The following is an 18,059-nucleotide window of genomic DNA, read 5'->3' as shown; positions in this document are numbered from 1 at the left end:
TGTGTGCGTCTGCACAGATGAAGAAGGTCATGGTCGGTATTGCCAGAACTATATACTTATATGGATATGGTGTACGAACTACTTCCATGAGTAATGAGTGTGTTGGGGTGGGACACTACGAATGTAGTGTGTGGACATACAAGGTAAGAATGTGGATCTCGAGGGAGGCGAGCAAGAGATAGGCCTGCAGTTGTACTATCCTCTGTGCTCTTGGTGGCTCAGATGGATAGAGCATCTGCCATGTAAGCAGGAGATCCCGGGTTCAACTCTCGGTCGAAGCACACATTTTCGCCTGTCCCCGTTGATATATATCAACACCCATCAGCAGGTGCAGGCATTAATATAATTCTAAATTTAGCATCTGTATTATTTTTCACACACACTTTGTCCCTGATTTGATCTGCCAGAGCCCAGAAAAAGTATATCTTTTGTTCCACAAAAATCCTTTTGTTGGCCTGCAGTCTTCTAGTTTTTACCAGGCCTTTCTTTAGCTTTATTATCTGATAGTAATGATGTCAAGGACCAAGAGCTTGTATAAATACTTTACAATTTTCCGTGTCAATGTTTGTAAGAACATGGTTTAAAATTTTTGGATATGCTATACAAGCCTGTACCATTTGTGCCACATCAAATGTGCTCATGATGTTTAGGAAGTTATTACCAATTTTATCCTCAATACTTGTGTTAAAACTCATGTTTCTACATATTATTATGTTAGTGGTTTTGCGTGTGTGTGTGTGTGTGGGGGGGGGGGGGGCTGGGTCTCTTTCCATGACTTCAGTTAATTTGTTAAGGAAAGTGCCCACATTACCATTAGGTGAGCAGCACACACACAGAATAATTGACTTCTAATAGATGTCTAGCTCTGTTACATCAGTGGATGCTAATTCAAAATGTTTATACACAGTAATGGTGGTTGGATCTTCTTTAGCTTTAAAATGTGTGCCACCTAGAGAGGGGAAACTTGTTTTCATGGTTTATTCTAAAAAAAAAAAAAGGTCTAAAACTCCCACCTATGACAACAGGTAATTGATGATGTGTGACCCCTCACCTATTCACTATACTCTTACTAATAAATTCCACCCACCTCCCTTTCCAAGTCTTGCTGAAGTGCAGACCATGCCCAGTCTAGTCCCATCTCCCAATAGTCCCCACTGGCACTAGTGCAATGTGTGCCTGGTCAGCAAACATCAGTTCCATCTCCAGCTCTGCACTGACTTGCCATACAGCACTGGCAATTCAAGGCTGACCATGCTACCACCTGGAGAAGTTATCTTACCCAGGTCACCACCTATGTTGAGTGACATGTGCCAACACTTGCATTTGTGTGTGTGTGTGTGTGTGTGTGTGTGTGTGTGTGTGTGTGTGTGTGTGTGTGTGCGTGTGTGTGTGCAGGCACCCGTGGGTGCGTGTGCATGCACACATTACCCATCTACAGTTTCTGTAACCTCTTATTGGACTCAAAATATTTTCCATCCACAAATTCGTTTGAACATAGGAATAAGTATGGTGCCAAATATAATGAACAGGTGGATATTGTATTCCATCTATTTGTATATAAAATCCCTCAGCCTTCCCATTTGTGTGTGTCTTTATCCTTACACAGTTGCAACCTAATACCATGGTACCTGTAATGGGGCATTTAATCACATACATTGAGGGATAATAGTAATTATACCTCTGTGCTGCATAATAATATTACAAAACACAAGAGAAAGTAATAAAATCTCAATTCTTACTGCCAAAAGACTTCTGCTGTTAGTATATTGCAAAACATAAGAAAAAATAATAATAATCCAATTCTTAGTACCACAAGACTGTTGCTGTTAGCACTCTAAACCATTATCCAACTATTGGTACTACTGTTTCTATCATAGCTAGTTTGATACCTATCATCACAATTCTTGTCCATTTACTCTGCAGAAGAAATGCATTTAAACTAATCAGGTTCATTTTTCACCTGTGGATCATTTATGAAACCTTATAACATACTTATATGATCTGATATGGCATCTAATGTTTATGCTTGACAATGGCACAACACTGAAACAGGAATAACGTAATAGAAACATTTGCAGCCATAAGCAGAAATGGCAGCCTTTTAGCAATACTTATAACCTGTGTATCCATATTACAAGAAGTTTAAAAAGGAAGTAGTGCTCTAGTTTGTTACTAATTGGTAACAATATCCTGACGTTATGATCACACTGTCTTTCAAGTATAATATGCAAAACTGATGCTAGATGTTACAGATTAATTTTGATTAGATATTTAAGGTAATGCATAGTATTTATCTTTTGTGTCACTGATATTTTAGAAATACTGTAATTTTGTAATCATTCAAAGATTTAAATTTATACTGAAATGAGATGCTGTAATAAAATATTAATATTGAGCCCATTCCAAAAATTGACCTGACTCTTGCTGTATTGTACAATAGACTTGGTGCATGAACATGACAAAAACCAGACTTTCAAATTCATGTGCTCTCTATGTGTGTAAATCACATATATTTTGTTTTGTGTGTTTGTGTGTGCATATTTCTGAGACCAGTTGGCGTTTTCTTATGTTATTATAATACTCAACCATAGGTCACACTAAGGTTGGCCAAAGTAAAAGTGCTTGATGTGACCATGTGGTCTGTATGTTAAGCTACAAAAGTTAATCTGAAACAGATTTATATTGACAGCTGCAAAAAATATTAAAGATTAAATATCCTGGAATTCAGACCATCTACTTGATTAAATTTAAGTAACAAGTAACTTGTTTTAAATTTTAGTTCATTTTTCTTCCCTGTTCAGAACATAAGAGTGTCCCTGAAATTTAGAAATAAATGATATACTATGTAAAGCCACAACTAAATTTTTGAGCCTTGTTCTTATCGCTCGGGCCTCTCCAATGCAGAAACAGAATTTGAACAATACAATTAAAGCAGCACCTGAACAATGGAAACTACTGTTACAGAAAATAACAGTCTGTACTACACATATGTTGTAGTTGGTGTGCGTGTGCTGTGGTGAAGGATGGTGGTTCAAGGTGGATCAAAGACCACTTGATGACAGTAGAATCCCTTTATTACATTCCAACAATTCATATTAGTTGCTTAAGCCCATGTATGGTGGGTGCTGAAAAGTGTGCATTGCCCGATGACATCGGCACGAAGTGTCATGAAGATGCCTGTAGATGCAACAGGGAGCTACAGCAGCTGCTGATGCCTTAGACTGGCATGGACAGGACGAATGTGGATGGGCTGGAAGCCTTCCCCAGTCAACGTGGATAAAAGGAGCACAGCTGTCCAGTGAGCGATACTGAGTCCAGTGTCTGGCTGGTAGAGTCTGGTGCTGGTTGACACTGAGTTGCTGGTGAGTGGGAGGGCTCCATTTCTACTCTCTCTGACCAGTGCTGTGCTAGAATCCCTGGCAAGGGGTCGTGTCAGGATGCCAGTGGAGACGTAGAAGGTGGCATTGTGATGAACACTGACTCAAAGACTCACTGATTTGATTTGATGTCCAGCCTAACTGGGCAGCCAGTAATTATATGTGCTGAAGTGGATTTGTTGCAATGTTGGTGCCACAAATGTTACATACACTGTATGTCAAAGTATCCCTGGTTTTGGTAATTTTCCAGGTGCTGACTGGCAGGTGAGCAGTGGTGTCCAGCGGATACTGTGACATAATGCCGTGCCAGTGGACTGCAGCAATTGACTTTTTTACAGCATCAAGCCCTCTTGCCTAGGCTTATACCGTTACACCCTTCCCTGCTTCAAAGAATTTGGCTCTCTCTGTTGCTTTACCTGGAACTAGTTAAATTTTTTGCAATTAATTTCAGGCACGTTCAATTAGTCTTTAACTCACACAGTTGGAGAAACCCTATTTGCATCTCTTCAATGCCTAAATAGATATCCAGATATATTTAAAATCTCCCCACAGTTTGTAGTTTTCAGTCACCAAATATCTCTAGAAACTAGCAGAAGCCTTGCAAACAAATACCAGATTAACTGCGATGTGTTATTACTCTTTGATGCCGAGGTGCACTTTTTGTGATTCACTTGATGTTTCCTGCAGAACTCTTCAGTCTGTCTCACTGGGAGTCAATACCACACAGTCCAAGACACTGACATGTCCAGTTGGCATTAGTGTCACAACATCTCACAGGATTAGACATTTTGGTTTTCCAGGAGATAACCTACAACTGTGCCCCTGTTTGACTTGCCTGAAATTACAGAACTAATTTTTTTTTCCATGAATTATCCTCCTCACTTTATACCCAGCTTTGTCAATGAACAATCATCTTCACCAGCTTAGTCATCCTGTTCCCCACTTTACAAATTACCCTAATAGCGTACTATGTATTATCATTATGTCACGAAATGAGCACAGAAGTCCATCAAAAAGGAGTTAAATTATATACAAAAAGGGAATCGCTGAGAGTAATTACAGCTGTATTTATGATTGCAATGTTTGGACAGCTATCACTTAAATCCTAGAACTTCGTCTCCTCTCATCCCTGAGAGACCTGTTCAGCATATCATGCTTCACGAGCATTGCAATACCACTGAAATATTTAACCACAGACACTCTACCAGTAAATCTCCTATTACTTAATAACATTTTCTTCTCGTCATACTTCCCCGAAACTTGATACATTGCCCCATTATATTCCCATTATTACTTACACTGATTCTCATAGTTACCTTAGAAAGATTCTTTGGTATCATGCTCAGTGAACTTTGAAGGATCTAGAACACTATAGCACCTTGCTGGTGACCCATCTTGCATCATGCTATCTCAGCATCTTACTTTGCTATTTGGGTCAGCATTGCATGATGAGAAGACAGAAAACTTGAACTGGAAGTAATTGTTGCAAGACTGATCTGTTTTTTTTTTCTGTTAGAACTGCACAATAACTTACAATTGTGGTACCTCACAAGAGAACAGAACTACAGCTAAAGCATGAGTTTGGCATGGCATAGAAACTGAAAGGAAGAGAAAAGCTCCACCCTTGATACAGGTACCCTGTAGATGTCAAACCACATATCTACTAGTGTAGAATCCTGGAAGACCTTAAATTCACAGTTCATATGACAACCCTATTTACAAAAAAAATATGCATTTAATCCCCTACTATCTCCATTCGCCAAACTTCCCTCTATCCATGGTTCACCAAATCTCAACCACGTTCTCTCCTTATGCTGCCTGAAATAATGTCCTCTTTGCTGACATATCCAACATACCACATCATGTTACCTGAAAATGCAGCCATGTGATCTGGTAGGTTGCAATGCATACATACAATTGTCAAGACATGCATACAAGTCTCAGGGAGCAGCAGCAGCCAGCTGAAACACAAGCAGCAACAGGAAAGTAACAGATTTTGTGACATTTTACAAGTTCCTATACATGAACAAGTTGTATAGTTTCTTGTGTGTGCTTTGCTAGTTTGGTTTCTTGAATTTCTGCATTTTAATTTAATATAAAATTTACACAGTTCTGGCATGTTCATTTGTGTCAGAAAGTAAACTTATTTTGTAATGTATTACAAGTTCCTAATCAGTCTCACCTATGGTAGTTCAGTTTTTGAATTTTTGCTTGTTAATCTAATTTATTAGACACAAGTCTTATGTATACGTCAGTGTATACAGTAGAGTTCCATAGCACATGTCGACAGCCTTTTGTTTGTCTGTGTAGTGTAGTTTTCCATGGTCTTTATTATAGATAGGAACTGTATTTGCTATGTGTGGATGTGAGCCAAGTTGGTGACACTTTGCTCTCAGCTCTGGGCTGCAATGACTTTGGTTACAGAGCTTGAAGCTGTAGTGGATGGGCATAACTGCGGTGGACGGGCTGTGGGGATCCAATGGACATCCAGCATATCTGAGTCCGCTGATCGGTCCACACCAGTGGCCATCCCAACTGCTGCTTGCACTGAGGGTGACCCCTCACCTGGGTCGAGTTGGAGGTCACCTCAGGAGTTGGTCACCTCGGGATGTGGCAAGCAGTGTAAGACTTCCCAGGGGGCTGAACATAAGGCTTCCCCAGTTAGTCTGACAAAAAGGTACCAGGTGCTATCTGTGGCTGACAATGTCCCTCAGCCAAATGCAGTCACTTGTCCTGTTTCAGAGGAAACCTCTCAGTCTGCAAGAACCAGGCAATCACAGAGGGTGATTATTATTGGAAGTTTGGAGTTCCAGTGTTAGGTGCATTATGGGGTTCCTTAGGGATATGGCTGCCAAAGAGGGGAAGAAAGACAATGTGCAGTTTTTGTGAATACTGGGTGGAGTCATTCCTGATATGGAATGGGTCCTTCCAGAAGCCATGAAGAGCACAGTGTGCAGCCAGCTGCAGGCGGTGGCTCATGTCAGTACCAATGATGTGTGTCACTTTGGATTGGAAGGGATTCTCTGTGGTTTCAAGTGATTATCAGAAATGGTAAAGGCACTAGTCTTGCTTGTGAGGTGAAAGTAGAGCTCACTATTTGCAGCATAGTTGATAGGACCAATTGTGGACCTCTGGTACAGAGCTAAGTGAATGGTCTGAATCAGAGGCTCAGATGGTTCTGTGACTGTGAAAGTTGCAGATTCCTCAACTTGTGCTATAGGGTGTGGGTTTTAGGTTCTGCTGAATAGGTCAGGAGTCCATTACATGCAGGAGGCGGCTACACGGGTAGCAGGGGCTGTGTGGAGTTGACAGGGCAGTTTTTTGAGTTAATGGGTCTCAGGGAAACACAAAATGGCTTCTGTCTCAAAGGGTGCAGATTGAACACAGGAAGAATGAAGATCCAGGAACCATCGTTATAACACTTGTAAACTGTTGTAGCTGCATTGGGAAAGTACCAGAGCTCCAAGTGCTAATAGAAATCACTAATGCTCAAATCATTATAGACACTGAAAGCTTGCTAAAGCCAGAGACAAGTTCAGCCAAAATGTTTGTGAAGAACTTAATGGTGTTGAGAAAGGATACGCTAAACTCAGTTGGTGATAGTGTGTTTGTTGCTGTTAGAAATAGTTTCCCTTGTAATGAAATTGAAGTAGATAGTTCCTGTGAGTTAGTATGGGTCAAGATCATGCTTGGTGACTGGAATAAAATAATAATTGGATCCTTTTACTGACTTCCCAACTCAGGTGACACAATTGCTGAAAGGTTCAAAGAAAACTCGATTATAATTTCAAACATGTACCAACCCATAGCTACAATTATAGTTGGTGGTGACTTCAATTTACCCTTGATATATTAGCAAAAATACATGTTTAAATCCAGAGGAATGAACAAAACATTGTCTGAAATTGTGCGAAATGCATGCTCTAAAAATTATTTCGAACAATTAGTTCATGAGCCCATGTGAATAGTAAAACACACGTGACCTCTTAGCAACAGCATCAAAACAGATACAGGGATTAGTGAAAACAGGGTTGTTGTAGCGAGACTGAATGCTGTATTTCCCAAATCCACCAAAAATAAATAAAAGGTTGAGAGACACTCTCCACTCCTTCCAAATTAATAATGTACCTATAAGTGTAGAACAGATCTGGCTTGAATTCATAGAAATAGTATTAGCAGCAATTGAGAAATTTATACCAAATAAATTAAAAAATGGTGGAGCTGAACTCCCTTGGTACACGAAAGTAACAGAACACAGTTGTAGAAACAACAAAAAAAGCATGCCAAATTCAAACAAACGCAAAATCTCAAAGACTGGCGATCTTCTATAGAAACTTGAAACTTGGCATGGACTTCAAAGTGAGATACTTATAATAGTCTCTACAATGAAACTTTGTCACAAAATCTGGCAGAAAATCCAAATCTGGTCATATATGAAGTATGCTAGTGGCAAGACAATCAATTCCTTCCCTTTGCGATAGCAATGGAAGTACCGAGGAGATTAGACCTCCTCGGGAAATACTATCGATGACAGAGCTACTAAAGCAGAGTTACTAAAGACAGCATTTCAAAATTCCTTTACCAAAGAAAAGAAAGTAAATATTCTAGAATCTGAATGAAGAACAGCTGCCAACATGAGTAACTTAAAGTAGATATCCTCAGAGTTGTCAAGCAATTTAAATCACGTAATAGAAGGATGAAATGATAATTAAATCAAGACCCTAAGCTGTTGACAGGCATTGATATATGTCAACGGGGACAGTTGAAAATGTGTGCCTCGACATGGGATCTCATGCTTACATGGCAGATGCTCTGTCCATCTGAGCCACCGAGGGCACAGAGGATAGTGCGACTGCAGGGATTTATCTCTTGCGTGCTCCTGTGAGACCTACACTCCTGGAAATGGAAAAAAGAACACATTGACACCGGTGTGTCAGACCCACCATACTTGCTCCGGACACTGCGAGAGGGCTGTACAAGCAATGATCACATGCACGGCACAGCGGACACACCAGGAACCGCGGTGTTGGCCGTCGAATGGCGCTAGCTGTGCAGCATTTGTGCACCGCCGCCGTCAGTGTCAGCCAGTTTGCCGTGGCATACGGAGCTCCATCGCAGTCTTTAACACTGGTAGCATGCCGCGACAGCGTGGACGTGAACCGTATGTGCAGTTGACGGACTTTGAGCAAGGGCGTATAGTGGGCATGCGGGAGGCCGGATGGATGTACCGCCGAATTGCTCAACACGTGGGGCGTGAGGTCTCCACAGTACATCGATGTTGCATGTGCCCGTCAACCTGGGACCGGACCGCAGCACGCCAAGACCGTAGGATCCTACGCAGTGCCGTAGGGGACCGCACCGCCACTTCCCAGCAAATTAGGGACACTGTTGCTCCTGGGGTATCGGCGAGGACCATTCGCAACCGTCTCCATGAAGCTGGGCTACGGTCCCGCACACCGTTAGGCCGTCTTCCGCTCACGCCCCAATATCGTGCAGCCCGCCTCCAGTGGTGTCGCGACAGGCGTGAATGGAGGGACGAATGGAGACGTGTCATCTTCAGCGATGAGAGTCGCTTCTGCCTTGGTGCCAATGATGGTCGTATGCGTGTTTGGCGCCGTGCAGGTGAGCGCCACAATCAGGACTGCATACGACCGATGCACACAGGGCCAACACCCGGCATCATGGTGTGGGGAGCGATCTCCTATACTGGCCGTACACCTCTGGTGATCGTCGAGGGGACACTGAATAGTGCACGGTACATCCAAACCATCATCGAACCCATCGTTCTACCATTCCTAGACCGGCAAGGGAACTTGCTGTTCCAACAGGACAATGCACGTCCGCATGTATCCCGTGCCACCCAACGTGCTCTAGAAGGTGTAAGTCAACTACCCTGGCCAGCAAGATCTCCGGATCTGTCCCCCATTGAGCATGTTTGGGACTGGATGAAGCGTCGTCTCACGCGGTCTGCAAGTACTCGCTTCAGACAATCTCACTGAGTCCTTTAAGAGTTCGGGCAATGCGTGTGCATCTAGCACAGAAGAAGAAGGTCAATGGCTGGTTAGCCTTAACTATATGAAGATGGTATCTGTTCTTTTGGGCATGTCTGAAAGAACAGATACCATCTTCATATTATAAAAGGAAGTCTTCTAGTCCAGAGTGTAAACCAATTAGGTTCTTTTCAGAGTATGCTGATGCAGTAGCTCCATACTTAACAATTATATAGAACCGCTCACTCTATGAAAGATCCGTATCCAAAGACTGCAAAGTTGGATAGGTCACACCAATATTCTAGAAAGCCAATAGGAGCAATCCGCTAAATTAGAGGTCCATATCATCAACATTGATATGCAGTAGGATTTTATAACATCTATTGTGTTCAAACATTATGATTACCTCAGAGAGAACAATCCATTCACACACAGTCAGCACTGGTTTAGAAAACATCATTCTTGTGAAACACAACTAACACTTTACTTGCACGAAGTGTTGAGTGTTATTGACATAAGATTTCAAACTGATTCCCTATTTCTAGATTTCCAGAAGGCTTTTGACACTACTTCATAAGGACCTTATAGTCAAAATGCATGCTTATGGAACATTGTCTCAGTTATGTGATTGGATTCATAATTTCCTGTCAGAGGTCACAGTTTGTAGTAACTGACAGAAAGTTATCGAGCAAAACTGACGTAATTTCTGGCATGCACCAAAGTAGTATTATAGAACCTCTGCTGTTCCTTAATTTTACGAGGTGCATTCAAGTTCTAATGCCTCCGATTTTTTTTCTCTGGACTGGAAAGAGATGCGTATTGTTTTAAAATGAGGCCGTGTTCATTGTCAATACGTCCCACAGATGGCAGCATCGTACGGCAGATGGAATTTTACCGCCAGCGGCGAGAATGAGAACTGTTTTAAATACTTAAAATGACGACGTTTTCCTTACTTGAACAGCGTGCAATCATTCGTTTTCTGAATTTGCGTGGTGTGAAACTAATTGAAATTCATCAACAGTTGAAGGAGACATGTGGTGATGGAGTTATGGATGTGTTGAAAGTGCGACAGTTTAATGAAGGCAGAACATCGTGTGACAACAAACCGAAACAACCTCGGGCTCGGACAAGCCAGTCTGACGACGTGATCGAGAAAGTGGAGAGAATTGTTTTGGGGGATCGCCGAATGACTGTTGATCAGATCGCCTCCAGAGTTAGCATTTCTGTGGGTTCTATGCACACAATCCTGCATGACGACCTGGAAATGCGAAAAGTGTCATCCAGGTGAGTGCCACGAATGCTGATGGACGACCACATGGCTGCCCGTGTAGCATGTTGCCAAGCAATGTTGATGTGCAACGACAGCATGAATGGGACTTTCTTTTCGTCGGTTGTGACAATGGTTGAGACGTGGATGCCATTTTTCAATCCAGAAACAAAGCGCCAGTCAGCTCACTGGAAGCACGCAGGTTCACTGTCACCAAAAAAATTTCGGGTAACCGCCAGTGCTGAAACAATGATGGTGTCCATGTTCTGGGACAGCAAGGGCGTAATCCTTACCCATTGCATTCCAGATGGCACTATGGTAACAGATGCATTCTACGAAAATGTTTTGAAGAACAAATTCCTTCCTGCACTGCAACAAAAACGTCCGGGAAGGGCTGCGCGTGTGCTGTTTCACCAAGACAACGCACCCGCACATCGAGCTAACGTTACGCAACAGTTTCTTCGTGATAACAACTTTGAAGTGATTCCTCATGCTCCCTACTCACCTGACCTGGCTCCTAGTGACTTTTGGCTTTTTCCAACAATGAAAGACACTCTCTGTGGCCGCACGTTCACCAGCCGTGTTGCTATTGCCTCAGCGATTTTCCAGTGGTCAAAACAGACTCCTAAAGAAGCCTTCGCCGCTGCCATGGAATCATGGCGTCAGCGTTGTGAAAAATGTGTACGTCTGCAGGGCGATTACGTCGATAAGTAACGCCAGTTTCATCGATTTCGAGTGAGTAGTTAATTAGAAAAAAAATCGGAGGCCTTAGAACTTGAATGCACCTGGTATAAATGATTTAGGAGACAATCTGAGTATTCATCTAGGATTGTTTGCAGATGAGCCTATTGACATAGGATTTCAAATTGATTCTGTATTTCTAGATTGCCAGAAGGCTTTTGACATTGTACTTCAAAAGCAGCTTATAGTCAAAATGCGTGCTTATAGAATATCATCTCAGTTGTGTGATTAGATTCAATTTCCGTTAGAGGTCACAGTTTGTACTAACTAACAGAAAGTCATCAAGTAAAATAGGAGTGATTTCTGGCATTCCCCAAAGTAGTGTTTTAGGCCCTCTGCTGTTCCTTATCTTTTTAAACAAAGTCTTAGGTTGTTTGCAGATGATACTCTTGTTTGTTGCCTAGCAGAGTCATTAGAAGATCAAAACAAATTGCAAAACAATTTAGAAAGGAAATTTGTATGTTGTGAAAATTGGCCCTAAATAATGAAAAGTGTAAGGTCAGCTGCATGACTGCTAAAAGGAATCCGTTAAACTTCGGTTACATGTAAATCAGTCAAATCTAAAGCCCATAAATTCAAATAAATACCTAGGAACTAAAATTACAAACAACTTAGATTGTAAAGAACACACAGAAAATGTTGTGGGGAAGGAGAACCAAAGACTGCGCTTTATTACAAGGTGTACAACTTCGCTTCCACCATTTATCTCCAACATTTGAGACTTTAATGAAACAAATTGGTTGCACATGTATCATTCAAAGCATTTTCCATCATTGGCCACTACTTTCTCAAATCTTTTGGGCAGTATACAATGAAACAATTGTTCATCTTTTGAAGCGACCCACAAATCAATCCAATTTGTGACTTCTTTATGAGATAGGAAGTGTTGGCTAGCCTGGCCATGCGCCACTGATCTAAGCAGGTGATAATCAGAGGGAGCAATGACTGGAGAATACGGCTGGTGGGGTAGGAATTCTCATTTTAACATTTCTAAGTACATTTTGACCTATTTTGCAATGCAGAGTCAAGCATTGTCGTGCTGCAAAATCACTTTATCCAGCCTCTTGCTGTATTGCGGTCATTTGTCTTTTAATGCTGTGCTCAAAAGCATTAATTGCATTTGATAACGAGCACCTGTAATTGTTTCACTTGGTTTTAACACCTCATAGTACACGATGCCAAGCTGGTCCCGCCAAATGCACACCGTGATCTTGAAGCTGTGAATATTCGGTTTGGCCGCCGACATGAAAGCATGATTTTTTGCGCTTAGGGTTATTGCAATGAACCCATTTTTTGTCCCCGATCACAATGCGATGTAGAAATCCCTTCCGTTTTTGCCTCTGAAGCAACTGTTCACACACACACAAACGCCGTTCAGTCTCTTGGTTTCAGTTCATATGGGGCCCAAGTTCCTCTTTTCTGAATCATGCCCATAGCCTTGGGACGTTTTGAAATGGCCTGCTGTGTCACTGACACAAATTGTTTCCAGTTCTGCATCTTCGAAAACATTCTCTCTTCCACCACTATGCCCTTCTATGATGTTTAAATCACCGTTCTTGAAGTATTGAAACCACTTGCAACACGTTCTTTCACTACTGGCATCCTTACCATGCGTACTTGAGGGCATTCAATGAGACTCAGCTGCTGTTTTCTTCATATTGAAACAAAACAGTACCACCTCCTGCAAATGGCGAGAATTAGGCTTGTAAACTGGCATTTTCAATCAAGAACAACTTTGTGATGCAGACAAAAGTTGACTAATGTTTGAATAAGATTATGTTGACCAAGGTCCAAGTTAACTGCTTGAGGTCTGCGATCTGTGGAAGCAAAGTTGTACACCTTGCAGCAGGTGCAACAGATCTACTACCTTGCAGCAGGTGCAACAGATCTACTATAGGGACTGCCTACCCTATGCTTGACCATCCTCTTTTGGAGTACTGCTGTGCGTTGTGGGAGCCTTGCCAGATAGGAATAACAGAACACACTGCGAAAGTTCAAAGAAGAGCAGCACATTTTGTGTTATTGAGAAACAGGGGAGCGAGTTTCACTGCCATGATACAGGACTTGAGATGAACGTAATTAAAACAAAGGCATTTTTCATTGCAGGGTAATCTTCTCCATTTCAATGACCAACTTTCTCATTCAAATGCAAAAATATTTTGTCAACGCCAACCTAAGTAGCGAGAAATGATAATCATAATAAAATAAGGGAAATCATAGCTCGTCCAGAAAGGCATAGGTGCTCGTTTTTTCCACGTGCTGTTCGAGATTGGAATAATAGAGAATTATTGTGCAGGTGGTTTGATGAACCCTCTGCCAGCCATTTAAGTGTGATTTGTAGAGTATCCATGTAGATTTATAAGTAGATGAACTGATTTCATCTGAAGAACAGGAGTCGGCCAAGCACCAAATCTCGCTGGACACCACATTTAATATTTCTGTACTCTCAATGTGGTTTAATTCCTATGGTGTCATTTGTGGCTGTGACATTTTGCTTTCTGTGTTAAAAATGATTTCATCCGTGCATGGGAATGCCATTAATGCCTCATATATTGAATTTCTCTGCATAATTTTATGATCTGCACACCTGAAGCCCTTGGCATGATCAAGTAATTTGCCGAGTAGGTAATTTTTTCTTGTGTAGCTCAACCAGAACTGATTTTATGGGATCACATATTGTTTTCTCCATAATCATGGACCATAGCATTGCAGTCACCATCTCCGACATTTCTTTCAGTACAGGCAGGAAGAGGATTGGCAGTAATACATGAAGTGACTGAATTCATATAGTTAAAGTACTATATTGCTAAATATGTTGACCACCTTTATTATAGCAGCTGTACAAAGGAATATTATGGAAGTAACAATTCAGTGAATGCAGTAATCCTATTCAGTGGATGCAACAATCCTATCTCCAAGATTTATGTGTGTGTTTCATAGTCTACATCTACATCTACATCCATACTCCGCAAGCCACCTGACGGTGTGTGGCGGAGGGTACCTTGAGTACCTCTATCGGTTCAGCCTTCTATTCCAGTCTCGTATTGTTCGTGGAAAGGATTGTCGGTATGCCTCTGTGTGGGCTCTAATCTCTCTGATTTTATCCTCATGGTCTCTTCGCGAGAGAGAAGGAGGGAGCAATATACTGCTTGACTCCTCGGTGAAGGTACGTTCTCGAAACTTCAGCAAAAGCCCGTACCGAGCTACTGAGCGACTCTCCTGCAGTCTTCCACTGGAGTTTGTCTATCATCTCCATAACACTTTCTCGATTACTAAATGATCCTGTAACGAAGCGCACTGCTCTCCGTTGGATCTTCCTTCTCTCTTCTATCAATCCTATCTGGTACGGATCCCACACTGCTGAGCAGTATTCATGCAGTGGGCAAACAAGCGTACTGTAACCTACTTCCTTTGTTTTCGGATTGCATTTCCTTAGGATTCTTCCAATGAATCTCAGTCTGGCATCTGCTTTACCGACGTTCAACTTTATGTGATCATTCCATTTTAAATCACTCCCAGATAATTTATGGAATTAACTGCTTCCAGTTGCTGACCTGCTATATTGTAGCTAAATGATAAGGGATCTTTCTTTCTATGTATTTGCAGCACATTACACTTGTCTACATTGAGATTCAATTGCCATTTCCTGCACCATGCGTCAATTCACTGCAGATCCTCCTGCATTTCAGTACAAATTTCCATTGTTACAACCTCCTGATATACCACAGCATCATCCGCAAAAAACTTCAGTAAACTTCCGATGTCATCCAGAAGGTCATTTATGTATATTGTGAATAGCAACAGTCCTACGACACTGCCCTGCGGCACACCTGAAAACACTCTTACTTCGGAAGACTTCTCTCAATTGAGAATGACATGCTGCATTCTGTTATCTAGTAACTCTTCAATCCAATCACACAATTGGTCTGATAGTCCATATGCTCTTACTTTGTTCATTAAACGACTGTGGGGAACTGTATCGAACGCCTTGCGGAAGTCAAGAAACACGGCATCCACCTGGGAACCTGTGTCTATGGCCCTCTGAGTCTCGTGTACGAATAGCACGAGCTGGGTTTCACACGATCGTCTTTTTCGAAACCCACGCTGATTCCTACAGAGTAGATTTCTAGTCTCCAGAAAAGTCTTTATACTCGAACATAATACGTGTTCCAAAAATTCTACAACTGATCGACGTTAGAGATATAGGTCAATAGTTCTGCACATCTGTTTGACATCCCTTCTTGAAATCGGGGATGACCTGTGCCCTTTTCCAATCCTTTGGAATACTAGGCTCTTCTAGAGACCTACGGTACACCACTGCAAGAAGGGGGGCAAGTTCCTTCGCATACTCTGTGTAAAATCGAACTGGTATCCCATCAGGTCCAGCGGCCTCTCCTCTTTTGAGCGATTTTAATTGTTTCTCAATCCCTCTGTCATCTATTTCGATATATTGTCTTGTAAACTAGGCTCTTCTTTTGACTCCAGTGGGACAACAGCATAAAATATCAAAGGGACACCTTGATCAATCCATTGTTGACCACTTTAAACTATATATTAAATAAATAGAAATACTGTGAACAAAATTATGAAAGCACTAAGCCAAGTGTAAACCACATTAGCAAAATAATTGTGAAAAGCACATCTCCCATGAGCTCCGGAAGAACTTATTTAATAATCTTGTAAGCATTTCAGTTCACATGTTTGGAAAATGTAATTATTCTAACAAGGTATTGTATACAAAATGTAGGGGAGGGAAAGGATCCACCTTGGTACAACAAACATTTTAGGAAGTTGCTGAGAAAGCAGAGAATTTTGCACAGTCATTTTAAACATAGTCACTGCCCAGCTGACAAACAGAAATTACGCGTCATGAAAGCAGCTGTCAAATGGTCAATGAGCGATTATTTTAACGAATTTGAAAGCAATCTTTTATCTGCAGATTCTAAAAATAACCCCCAAAAATTTTGGTCGTACATTAAATCTATGAATGCTACAAATAATTCAGTACCTTCTCTTGCTGACAGTAATGGTAATGTAATGGTTGATGATAAACAGAAGGCCAAAATTCTAATGGTAGAGGATTGCAGCACCGTTCCCCCTTTCAATTATCGAATAAACGCAAGGATGGCTGACATAGTGGTTAGTGTATCTGGGGTTGTAAAACAATTAAGATCCTTAGACGCCAGGAAGGCATCTGCCCCAGACGGTATCTCCATAAGATTATATGATGACTATGCTACAAATATAGCACCATTCTTATCCATCATCTATCAAAGATTGTTGGAACAGTGGAAAATTCCACAGGACTGGAAGATGGCCCAGGTTATAGCAATCTATAAAAAGGGTAGAAAATCGGATGCATATAATTACCGGTCAATTTTACTGACATCGATTTGTTATAGAACATGGAACAATTTTTGTGTTAAGAAATAATGACCTTTCTAGACTCTGAGAAGCTCATTTGCAGAAACCAGCACTGTTTTAGGAAACAGTGGTCATGCGAGACACAGCTGGCCCTCTTTGTGCATGATATACAACAGGCTCTAGATACTGGCTCTCTGGTTGATGCCATATTTCTCAACTTTCGAAAGGTGTTCGACTTAGTTCTGCACTGTCGCTTGCTCCAAAAAGTGTGCACTTATGGTCTATCCAATGTCATGTGCAGTTTTATAGAAGATTTTCTAACAGACAGAGAGCAGTACGTCGTCCTGAATGGGGTGACTTCTGCAGAAACAAGCGTAACATCAGGTGTGCCCCAGGGCAGCGTAATAGGTCTGTTGCTTTTTAAGATTTACATAAATGATCGGGTTCATGGTACTGACAGCGGCATTAGACTGTTTGTCAATGATACTGTAGTCTACAGGAAAGTAGTATCACATGAAAGTTGTGAACAAATCAATGAGGATTTGCAGAAAATAAACGTGTGGTGTAATAACTGGCAGCTATCTCTCAATATTACTAAGTGTAACCTACTGTGTATAACAAGACGAAAATCCCCATTAATCCCCAAAATAAATGGCCCAGTCTTTAGAAGCAGTAACATCCGTCAAGCATCTGGGTGTGACTATTCGAAATGATCTCAATTGGAAGAATGATCAGGTTACACAAGTAACGGGCAAGGCAAACTCTAGACTGTGGTTTATTGGTAGAATCCTGAACTGATGCAGTCCTTCAACAATGGAAATTGCTTACAATATGTTAGTTTGTCCAGTCTTAGAGTATTGTTTGCCTGTATGGGACCCTTACCAATTGGCTCTGATTCAAGAGATTGGGGAGGTCCAAAGAAGAGTGGCAAGATTCGTGACTAGCACATTTAGCCATCGTGAGAGCATACAAATCTCATAGAAAGTTTGAAATGGGACACACTTGCAGACAGACAACGCGCTAAACGGAAGGGGCTGCACACTAAATTCCGAAATCCGAACTGTGCCGAGGATGTAGAGCATATATTATTACCACCAACTTTCAAATCATGCAATGATCACCATTCAAAAAATTAGAGCTCATACTGAGGTGTTCAGACAGTCGTTTTTCCCTTGCGCAATCTGTGAGTGGAACAGAGGGGGCAAAATATGACTTTTGCGTGAATTGTGCCCTCCGCCACACACGACTTGGTGGCTAGTGGAGTATATATATGTAGATGTAGATGTAGATATACCATAGTTTTCTGATATCAAAGAAATT

The sequence above is a fragment of the Schistocerca gregaria genome, chromosome 1 (assembly GCF_023897955.1).
Source record: "Schistocerca gregaria isolate iqSchGreg1 chromosome 1, iqSchGreg1.2, whole genome shotgun sequence".
Taxonomy (NCBI): Eukaryota; Metazoa; Arthropoda; class Insecta; order Orthoptera; family Acrididae; genus Schistocerca; species Schistocerca gregaria.
The sequence above is the reverse complement of the archived record's forward strand: the minus strand, read 5'-3'. Positions refer to the sequence as shown.